Source organism: Rhineura floridana, chromosome 6, assembly GCF_030035675.1.
Source record: "Rhineura floridana isolate rRhiFlo1 chromosome 6, rRhiFlo1.hap2, whole genome shotgun sequence".
Taxonomy (NCBI): Eukaryota; Metazoa; Chordata; class Lepidosauria; order Squamata; family Rhineuridae; genus Rhineura; species Rhineura floridana.
The window spans coordinates 28,211,297-28,223,127 of record NC_084485.1 but is presented as its reverse complement, the minus strand read 5'-3'; positions in this window follow the sequence as shown (position 1 = coordinate 28,223,127).

Here is an 11,831-nt window from a genome sequence, read left to right as displayed (position 1 = left end):
TCATAGGGTTGCCATAAGTCGGAATTGACTTGAAGGCAGTGCACTTCCACTTCTTGTTTTCTCCAGCATTGTCTTTTCTAGTAGGAGAGAGTTCCGTTGCTAAGTGGCCTTTTATAATTCACATAGTGAAATCAGTGTACACTAGGTGGCGCTGCAGGATAATAAATGTGTCACTTTCCATTGCAGGAATCCAAATAAGATGGATGAGAATGAGATACTTTGTTTTTAAACAGTTATTTGGGGAAGATAGGAGTTTTGTGGAAATGATATAAAATTGGAAAGCAGAAATTTAGTATGTATAATTAAGCTTTTTGAAGTAATACATAAGACAGGCTGCAGACAGGGTCTTTTTTTAAAGAATGGAACAAAAAGCTTCTGTGTTGCCTCCAAGCAAAGTCCTGCAGGTGTCCATGCAAATGTCATTAAAACAGACGAAGGATGCTTAGTAGCACTCCACGGTAGGATCACAAACATGCTGGTTAGTTTTCAGGCTGTTTTATATTCAGAGTGCTTCTCCAGTGCATGCCTCATTAGTGGAATAATTGTTATACGTAGAGCTGTCCAGTAAAATGTTCCAGACATCATGGTGCTTTTAGAATTTAACTTTTAAAGAAAACTGGGGAGGTTTCTTAAAGAATGAGTATTTCCTGTACGGATAACCTGTTACACAAAACCTGAAGAATCAGGATTTTCATGTTGTCCCCCTCACTTAAAGCGTCAGGATTACCAGGCCTGATTAAAGTAAGAGCATAAGACCAGCTTGCTGGATCAGGCCAATGGCCCATCTAGTCCAGCATCCTGTTCTCACAGTGGCCAACCAGTTGCCCGTGGGAAGCCCACAAGCAGGACCTAAGCACAAGAACGCTCTCCCTGTGGTTCCGGCAACTGGTATTTGGAAGCATACCACCTCTGACTATGAAGGCCAAGTAATTTTCTGCCAGTCTTGAAAAAGAGTGAATTGGAATTTCAGAGTGTTTTATTTCTGAAAAGATAAGTAGAACTCCAGCATTCCTGGCAGCACAGACCTTCAGAGAGGAATTAAATAATTAAAACAGCAATTCTTTGCACAGTCCCTGATGATCCTGCTTTATCCATCTGTCACAGTGCAAAGCTGATTTCCTACCAGTCTTTGAGGTTAGTCTCAAGGGGCTCATCACTCTTCACTTCCCACAGCCATAGTATCCGTCCTGCTGAGGACTCTAGCCAGATCCAGGACAAAACCATGGACAGGGTCCATATTCCTACTCCACGCAGATTTAGGCCCAGCAATATAATGTAATGTTATATTTATGGCATGCAAAATAATGTCCATGCATTGCAACTTTAGTCTTGGCAAAATGAAGAATGAGGTGTGTAGCACCTTGCTGGATCCCTTGGACTGCTGAGACTGAGTAAAATTGTGCCCATTCTTTTCCCACTTTAGCTTGGGCACTGGATCTACCTTAATCATATAATTTTCTGAACCCTGATGGACGTTTGCTCCTTGCATTGCATTAGACTCTCTTTTATTCCTCCTGCCTCTTACTCTTACAAGTAAATGCCAGGAGGTGATACATGGAAAGATAAAGTCCTCCTCCTTCTTGCTGCTATATAATAAGTACTGCTCAAGCCCAGCTTAATAGACTTGCATTACTCAGCATAATGAAACTGCACCACAAACGGTGAGCTTGTATCTGCTCTCAGTGTTTCTCACAGCAGTGGGCAAGAAGTCCTGATTTTACTGAAGTCCATTGTAAAGGTTCTTTTGATTTCAGTACTGCAAGTAACCCAGCTCTCCATGAGTCTTGTTAACGGATAACAGTGCTGTCTTTGGGAATGGTGTAGAAGTGAATGTTAAACTGGCATGCTCTCTATAGGCAGCATCTGGCAACATGCTGGATCTCAAAACAACGAGAGTTGGGGGCGGGGAGGAAATGCACACTTCCACATACACTCAACAGGCTCGGTTTTCTGCTTTCTCTCCCTGGTAAAGCACTGCTCTTAACTAGTCTTTTGGGAAACTGCTAAGGATGCCTTTTCAAAAAACATTTGTGTGCTCAAATGTGCAGTAGAGTTGCCATTCGTGGGGTTTCCGAGCCCTTGCCTCGGCCTCTAAAAGCTGAATCTCAGTTGTGAATCATGACAGATGCATTTTGACTCCAGTGCACATCTGTGTAAATGGACTCAAAAGTGCCCGTGCTTCTACGTTCACTGCCACTGGCTATCTAGAGAGTAAATACTGTTGAATGAATCTGAGTTGCAGCTATTCTGTAAGTGAGATTATATATTCTACTGAACATTCTTGAGTTTACTCAAACCAGTGTGCTGTTACGGTTTGCGTGCCAGACTGAAAGGGCCTGAGGAGACGCTGGTTCTGGTCCCCACTCAGTTATGAAGCTCTCTGTGTGACCTTGGGCCAGTCACTATGTCTCATCTTCACCTCCCTCACAGGGCTGTTGTAAGGGTACAATAGAAGAGAACTATGCTTAACACCTTTAACTCATTAGAGGAAAGGCAGGATATAAATGCAACAAATAAATTGTTACAGTTGGTTGTGCACTGTTTCATAGGTGGGTACAGGTCAGGCTATTGCTCAGGAAATTTTTTAATGAAATATAACAGCAGCTGGGGGAAAGGATGGAGTCCTCTGATAGTCATGCTTAGTGTTGTTAAAAATATGCAGGTTTCATCTGTGAAATATTAATAGGTATTCTCTTCTTGAGAAACTCAAGCAAAGAGTTAAGATTAGCCACTTTTAGTTATTGGATTTAAATGAAAGACAAAGTGGCTGATGTAGTTTTCAAAAGTATCATTATAAAGATAATTTTATTATGGAAGAGATTTCTGACACTGACTTTTACTCTTCATATCATTAGGTGAATGAATGGATACTTCACCAAGTACTGAAAGGCCCATTAGAGCACTGATTAATTATCCACATGATGTTATTTGTTATGCACAGAGCCTGATTAATTTCTCATTGACTGAGGTGAAAAAACAAAGTTTGAAACAGCCCATGGGGACTGTACTGGATTCGCTGCTATTTCTAGGGTCTGCTTCCTTTATTATCTTGAAATGCAACAGCTGAAAGAAATATCCTTTTTTTTCCTCCACCAAGATATCTGCTTATGATTCCAGCCTATCTAGAAGCCAGTGGAGTTAGAATCCCAGTAGAAGCACCCATTGCAATGATGGGCATTTTGCTAGTATGTAATAGCTTCTAACAATAGACTGCTTTTTTAAAATACAAAAATACTTCAAGGTGACTTAGTTCATTGGGTGTTTTATTCCTCAAACTGAATTGTTCTGCCAGAAACGATGATAAGCTCACATCACTGTTTTTCTCATTACAAATCAGGGTGCCATTTAGTTTGTAAAGGTCTATCGCTCACTATAACGAATCCCAGTCTGTTTTGAGGAGAGGTTTTTCATGAAAAGACTTGGAGGGCACCATATACCCACTGTACAGCCACTATTTTGCTTAATTCATTTGTGGGCTGCAGAACCAAAAATGCCTAGTCTTTGTTCTGCTGTGGTCAGCATACAGATGATGGCAAAAGATCTCTAGAAGAGAGAATACTTCAGCTGTGTGGCATGAGGTTGTGTGAAAGCAAAGCCTGAAAAGGTCTGGTGAGTGGGACATGTGTTTCAGTACACAGGCTGAACAATGGCCGTAGCTAGGGTAGGACATGTGTTTCAGTACACAGGCTGAACAATGGCCATAGCTAGGGTAGAATAGGTTTTTAGGTATAAGGTCAGCCCCAGGTTTATTATTATTATTATTTTATTTTATTCAATTTCTATACCGCCCATAGCAAGCTGTCTGGGCGGTGCACATCAAGTAAAAACACAGCACATTAAGTACAAAATACTAAAATTTTAAAAATGTTAAAAAAATATTAACATGTTAAAATGCCTGGGCAAAGAGGAAGGTTTTCACCTGGCGCCGAAAGGATAGTAGTGTAGGCGCCAGGCGAACCTCGTCAGGGAGGGTGTTCCAAAGTTCGGGGGCCACCACATGATGGTTTAGGGGGACCTAGGCATGATACTCTCAGGTAGGCAGTCTTTCTTAGACTCCACTGCAAAAAGGGGAAAGCAAATGGCAATGAATATAAGAATTGCCCTGATGGATCAGACTGAACGCATTCTTGTTGCCACAGTGGCCACCCAGGGAAGTCCACAAGCAGGAGTTAAGGACAATAGCACTCTCTCACTTGTGTTCCCCAGCAAGTGGCTTTCAGAAGCATATTTATGGCCATCATTATGTTGACATTGTGTACTTAGACTTTCAAAAAGCTTTTGACAAAGTACTGTTGTAGGATTGGGGGTTTGGTTTGGATGATGTCTGTGGGTACCCTCCAAGCCTGTAATTTTGTGTCTGTAGAGATGGAGTTTGTAGTAAAGGAATTTGCTGAATTAGTCAAGCCAGTTCCTCTGTTAGGGTAATGGGTTCTGGCCAAGTCTGTCAAGTACCCGATCCATAGGCTTAAAGACTTGGTCAAAAGCAGATGTGTTGTCATAGGAATAACCGAAATAGCCCTTCCCCCTTCATCCTAGTACCAAGAGGTAATCTGTATGTTTTTAGTCTGATCTGGGGGCTGGAAAGAGAGAGAGAGTCTCGTTCTCTGTGCTGAATCCAAAGCAGCTATGGCTTTGGGCCTGATAGGGAAACAAGATCTGTTGGAGTGTTAATGCTGTGAGCCCCTTCCATCTTACGTTCAGGTTGTAAAAATGTGAATATACTGCCTTCAAGTCAATTCTGACTTATGGCGATCCTATGAATATGGTTTTCATGGCGCTGAGAGGCAGTGACTGGCCCAAGGTCACCCAATAAGCTTCATGGCTATGTGGGGATTCAAACCCTGGTCTCCCAGGTCATAGTCCAACACCTTAACCACTACACCACACTGGCTCTCTCAGGTTGTATATATGTGTAAAAAACTCCATACATCATAAAGACACCACAGTCTCCAGTCTCCATCCTTCCAAGGAAACAGCCCTGGGTAAGTGCTGGAACTCCTGAAAATCTGTCACTGCTTGGAGCCTGGGGGCACACAATAGTACCTTCCCAAAGACTTCTGGGTAAGCTTAGCAATCATGGAATAAGAGGAAAGGTTCTCTTGTGGGTCAGGAACTAGTTAAGAAACAGGAAGCAGAGAGTAGAAATAAATGAACACTTCTCACAATGGACCAATGTAGAAAGTGGAGTCCACCAAGGGTTGATTTGGAGTTAGGGATCAACAAACAAGTAGCCAAGTTTGCTGATGATACCACAATGGCTATGTTCTACCTCCACTGTTGAGGAAGTATGATTCTGAATACCAGTTGCTGGAAACCACAGGAGGGGAGAGCGCTCTTGCACTCAGGTCCTGTTTGCAAGCTTCCTATGGGCATCTGATTGGCCACTGTGGAAACAGAATGGTGGACTAGATGGCACATTGGCCTGATCTAGCAGGCTCTTCTTGTATTCTTTTGACTTAGTAACGATTGATAACTTTATCCTCCATGAATTTGTCTAATTCCCTTTCACAGTCATTCAAGTTGGCAATCCTCACAACATCTTGTGGTAGCTCCTTTGAGATGTCAGAGTCAAGGCAACATCAACCTTGGCAGCCAGACTGAATCACCCCACTGTCTGCTAGAAGGAGCCCACAGGACACAAAGATGTTGAAGCTGAACTAGGCAGAGCAATGTAAGGCTTGGAAATACAATATAGGGTCTAGAAATACAGGGGTAGGGCCTTGGCTCCGTGGTACAGCATCTGTTTTGCAAGCAGAAAGTCCTAGATTCAGTCCTTGGCATGCCCAAGTAAGGCTGAGTAATACCCACTGCCTGAAACGCTGGCAATCCACTGCTGTGAGAGGGACAGCTGACTTGAGTGGAGAAAAACTTGTTTCCCTTTTAAATCATCCATCCCCTCCATGGGAGAAAGATGCACAATTATTTTTTTGGAGGCAGGGAAGAGCTCTCTCTCTCTCTCTGTCTATATGGTTGTGGCAGATTCATTCCTTAATCCAAACCACAATTTCAAAATGCCTTTGGCTAAACACAGATTAGTCCACTCCAGGACTTATACTAGTGGTAGGACAGGGGGTATTGTCATAGGAAAGATCCTGTTCCACATGTAGCTGTCTGCAAGGGAGGAACTCTAAGATAAAACTAATCTGAATCCAGATTCTTATTTCTAAAGAGTTCCAGGCTTCTGAGCACAACACTACCCTTCAAAGGAAACAAAATTGCATACAAAGAAGAAAATGTTCTGCTATGGGAGGGACATTTGTGAGATGGGGTAGCCATGCCTGAGAGTGACACATTTTTCTGGATAAAGTTACATCATGAGCTCTTGTGCAGTCCAGCAGAGAAGTGCTTGCTCTGGGAAGTGCAACTCCCCCCCTGCAAATTAACCCTTTAATAAGGCTTAATAGTAGAGCAGAAGAGCAGCAAATGATGCTCCCCTCCAAAAAAAATCAAGGCTCATATAGTATTAAAAGTCAGCCAAGTTACTTTGGCACCTAAAAATCCAACAAGCACTTCTTCCCCTATCTGGCAGTAAAAACACACTAGCAACAAACTAAATAAAAATGCTACTGTGTTGCTCTTTGATGATACCCAAAATCAGTTGAAGAGCAGCCTTCCCCACCTTGGTGACCTCCAGATGTTTTGAACTCCAGTTAGCCCCAGACAGCATGTCTAATGGTCACAGATGATGGCAGTTGTAGTTCACCAAGACGCAGATAGCGAGTTTAATCAGTTATATTATTACAAGACTTCAACATCATTGCAAACAGATAACATACAAAATTGATTTCAATTGTACCAAAAGTGAAAACAAGCAAACAGGGTGACGGTAGACAGTCCATATGTTTAAAGACACATCTCAATACGTTTTGTACATTTTGACAGTTTATGGCATTTGTTGTAATACATTTTGTTCTCAGTTTCTTTGCAGCCAGAGGAAATCTTGCAACTCTTGACAGTAACATATTTCTCTTTGTCAGGCAGAATGTGAATCATTTATAAGTAAGTAATCAGAGTAGGCCAAGCCATCCAACAATTTCTTCCTGGGATCAGTATAAGCGTCACAATAGAGTATGTAATGATAAATATAAAGTCATTGGCCTAAAAGGGATCTTTGCAAATTAGAGAAACTTGAATTCAGTCTTTGTGAGCTGCAGTACTGACCTGGTTCACACACATCAGAATGTAGCTATCCGTTGGATTTAGCACCTCCCTGAATATTGTGTCTCAGTTCTCAGCTAAAAAATGTATCAAAATGCATTTTAAAAAGTGTGTTTTGAGGAAAAAATACCTTTATAACTTTAAATTTGAAGTTATGCAAATTATGATGCAGATTTTTTTTTTAATTGTAGGTTAAGATGGCAATAGAATGGAATGGACTTATGGGTGAACACGTGAAAACCACATAGATTAAAAATAGACATTTGTCTGTTCAATTCCTGTTGCCTACTGAATCTGTTTGAGTTGCAGCTTTTGCATAAGTGCAGCCTCAACTGCTCCTTAGAATGCGGTAGTAAACAAGTAGCATCAAAAAGCTAGTTTCTGCTTCCATATTTTTTCTTGAAAAACCTATGGGTGAAGAGTTAGAGACGCAACATTTTAACAATGGTCACAGTGGACCCTTCACCTGAAGTGTGTCTAGCTCTGCAATATGCCAGGCCCACATGCCAGTCTTGTCCCTCCCTCATGCATCAGGTATACTGTCCACCTAAAAATGCTTTAATACATATGTTTATATTTTAATTCTTCATTTTATAGAATAATAAAACTTTTTAAAAAAAAGCTGCAAAACTGCTCTGGAAATTTGGGTGGGTGGCAAGATGTGTTTAGTGATGTCACAATAGGCACTTTATCCCGTTCAAACAGAACCTCATTGAATGAATGAATGAATGAATCTTTATTTTTACCCCGCCCTTTCCCCAAAACTGGAACTCAGGGCGGCTTACAAATAAAAACTACACATAGGTAAAAAACATACAAAAATATACAATTAAAATAGAATTAAACTATTCGTAACATTAAAATCATGAAACATACACTTAAAATACTAAAACAATTTAAAACATTAAAAATAGGACCATAGAACAATACAACAGACCTTATGAGGCACTATCTTAAACATCTTCTAGTCCAAAAGCCTGTCGGAATAAAAACGTCTTTGCCTGCTGACGGAAGGATAGCAAGGAAGGGGCTATTCGTGCTTCCCTAGGAAGCGAGTTGCAGAACCTGGGGGCAGCCACCGAGAAGGCCCTATCTCGTGTCCCCACCAATCGCGCTTGAGAAGGTGTTGGGGACTGAGAGAAGGGCCTCTCCTGAAGATCTCAGGGCCCGGGCAGGCTCATATGGGGAGATACGGTCTGATAAATAGCCTGGACCTAGGCCATATAGAGCTTTATAGGTCAAAACCAGCACTTTGAATTGTGACCGGAAACAAACTGGCAGCCAGTGGAGCTGTCGTAACAAGGGGGTTGTATGGTCCCTGTAACCAGCCCCAGTTAGCACTCTGGCTGCAGCTCTTTGTACCAGTTTAAGTTTCTGAACAGTCTTCAAAGGCAGCCCCACGTAGAGCGTTACAGTAATCTAAACATGATGTAATTAAGGCATGCATCACTGTAATCAAATCAGGCATCTCCAGGAACGGGCGCAGCTGGTGCACCAGTCTTACCTGGGCAAAAGCACTCCTGGCCACTGCAGAGACCTGGGCCTCCAAGTTCAAAGCTGAGTCCAGGAGCACACCCAAACTGCGAACCTGTGTCTTCAGGGGGAGTGTAACCCCATCCAGCACAGGCTGAATCCCTATTCCCTGATTTGCCTTTCGACTAACCAGGAGCACCTCTGTCTTGTCTGGATTTAATTTCAATTTGTTCGCCCTCATCCAGTCCATCACTGATGACAGACACCGGTTCAGGACCAAGACAGCTTCCTTGGCTTTAGGTGGAAAGGAAAAATAGAGTTGGGTGTCATCTGCATACTGATGACACCGAACCCCAAACCCCCAGACAACCTCACCCAGCGGTTTCATGCAGATGTTAAATAACATGGGGGACAAAACTGAGCCCTGAGGGACCCCATATGTCAATGGCCAAGGAGTTGAACAGGAAATCCCCCAGCACCACCTTCTGGGTTTGTCCCTCCAGGAAGGAGCCGAGCCACCGCAACACAGTGCCCCCAAGTCCCATTCCAGCAAGGCGGCCCAGAAGGATACCATGGTCGATGGTATTGAAAGCCGTTGAGAGGTCCAGTAGAACCAACAGGGACACACTCCCCCTGTCCAGCTCTCTGCGTAGGTCATCCACCAAGGCGACCAAAGCCGTCTCTGTCCCGTAGCCGGGCCTGAAACCAGACTGAAATGGGTCAAGATAATCTGTTTCATCCAAGAATCTCTGGAGCTGGGCAGCCACCACACGCTCTATTACCTTACCCAGAAATGGAATGTTGGAGACTGGCTGATAATTGCTCATTATAGAGGGATCCAGGGAGGGTTTTTTCAACAAAGGCCATACAACTGCCTCTTTTAGGCACATTGGAATTCTGCCTTGTTGTAAAGAGGCATTTACCACTCCCCTCACCCAATCGGCCAGTCTCCCTCTGGCACTCTTAATGAGCCAGGAAGGGCAAGGGTCTAGCAAACATGTGGTGGCTCCCGCCTCTCCAAGGATCTTGTCCACATCCTCGGGCGGTATAAATTGAAAAGAATCCATTGTTATTGGACAAGCAGGAGCCAAAGTTACATCCCCTGAGACTGTATCAATTTTAGCATCCAAGTCAGAGCGAATCTGAGCGACTTTATCTGCAAAGTGCTGTGCAAATTCTTGACAGTGGGCTGTTGAATGGTCTATATTACCCTCTTGGGGGTCTGAATGTAAAAGATCCCTGACCACTCGAAACAGCTCCGCTGGACGGCTCCCTACAGACACAATGGTGGCAAAAAATAAAAGTTTCTTCTTTGCCCACACTGCCACGGAGTAGGCCTTCAAATAGGCTCTAGCCCGTGTTCGGTCAGACTGGTTCTGAGTCTTCCGCCAACGTCACTCTAGTCCCCGTCTTATTCGTTTCATCGCCGCCAGCTCCCTGATAAACCAAGGAGCTGGTTTGGCTTCACTCCATGAGAGGGGACGCTCCGGGGCGATCGTGTCCACCACCCTGGCCATTTCCCCATTCCAGAGGTCAACCAGGGCTTCGACAGAATCGCCTGCCGAGGTGACAGGAAAATCCCCAAGAGCCATCAGGAAACCATCCGGATCCATCAGTCTCCTGGGGCGGACCATCCTAATCGGTCCCCCACCCCTGCAGAGGTTCTGAGTCCCAGTGAGTCTAAACCCAACCAGGTAGTGATCTGTCCAGGACAACGGTACTACAGAGAGTTCCTCCACACCAAGATCACCATCATCCCAACCCGCACAGAAAACAAGGTCCAAAGTGTGGCCAGCGGCATGAGTGGGGCCAGATAATACTTGGGACAGACCCATGGTTGTCATGGAGGCCATGAAGTCCTGAGCCACTCCCGACAGAGTGGTCTCGGCGTGGATGTTGAAGTCACCCAATACCACAAGCCATGGGGACTCCAACACCAACCTGAAGACCACCCCGGCTAGCTGAGGAAGGGAGACTGTTGAGCAGCGGTGTGGGCAGTACACCAACGGAATCCCTATTCTGTCCCGGCCACCCAACTTCAAATATACACATTTGAACCCTGAAGACTGTGGGAGAGGGCACCTGGTCAGGGAGATGGTATCACGATAGATCACTGCAACTCCACCTCCCCGTCCCCCAGGTCTCACCTGCTGTTGCACGGAGAAACCTGGCGGGCAAAGCTGGGAGAGATTAACCCCCCCAGCTTCATCCAACCAGTGATACATGCCAGGTCGGCGTGCTCATCCAGGATCAAATCCTGAATGGCCATTGTTTTACCATTCACCAACCTGGCATTCACAAGCAGCATTTTCAACCCAAGGGAACTGTCACCACAGCTGTCCAGACTATTTGAATGGGGAGACAGTTTGGGGGCAACCAACACCCTATTACGCTTCCATCTCCCCTGATGACATAACTGTCTCCCCACTCCGTATCTCCCTCTGCCCTCCAAAATATGAATGGCAGCCCCCTGGTTCCCCTACCCTACCCACTTATATTGAAAACACATCCTTCCTTAACAGCAGGCAAGACTATACTCTTAAAACTGACACCCTACAACCGACAGACAAGTATCAAACAAATTTTTAAAAACCCTCAAAATAAAATGGCTGGATAGCAAGTAAGCAAAACAGCTAATTCGGGTCACGATCTTAATCCTGCAAAAAGCAGGGAAACTCGATGGAAAAGCCAAGTCCAGGCAGCAGCAACAGAGCACCCCAACCTCTTCTTCTTCCTCCTGCAGCCTCCAACAAAGCGTCTATAGTCCTCCTTTTCTACTGATATTGAGCCATACCTTGCAGGGATCGTGAGGCACTGGGGGGGGGAGTAATCGTGGGGTGGGGTGGAATACAGTCTTCTGCACGCTTGTGGTGGGTCTCACTATGTCAGAATCAACAGTTTTCCTTTGTGTCCTGGTGATAACTTAATAACTTGACTCCTTCCTTTTAAAGGACTTCCTCTTCTATAACAGCATTACTGTTATAGCACTGATGTTATTGTTGTTGATATTACTGTTGTTTCTGAACTCTCAGCGGCTTCTCTTCCAACTGTGGCATTCTGGAGAGATGTTTAACTTTCCTCTGAATGCTCAAAGAACCAGCTCTCGGGAGCATAATCTGGTTTCTGGTACAGACATGTTTGTTTCTGGTGAATGCAGTGAAGGATGCTTCCCTCCCTGCTCATAAAAAAATATGTCTGTC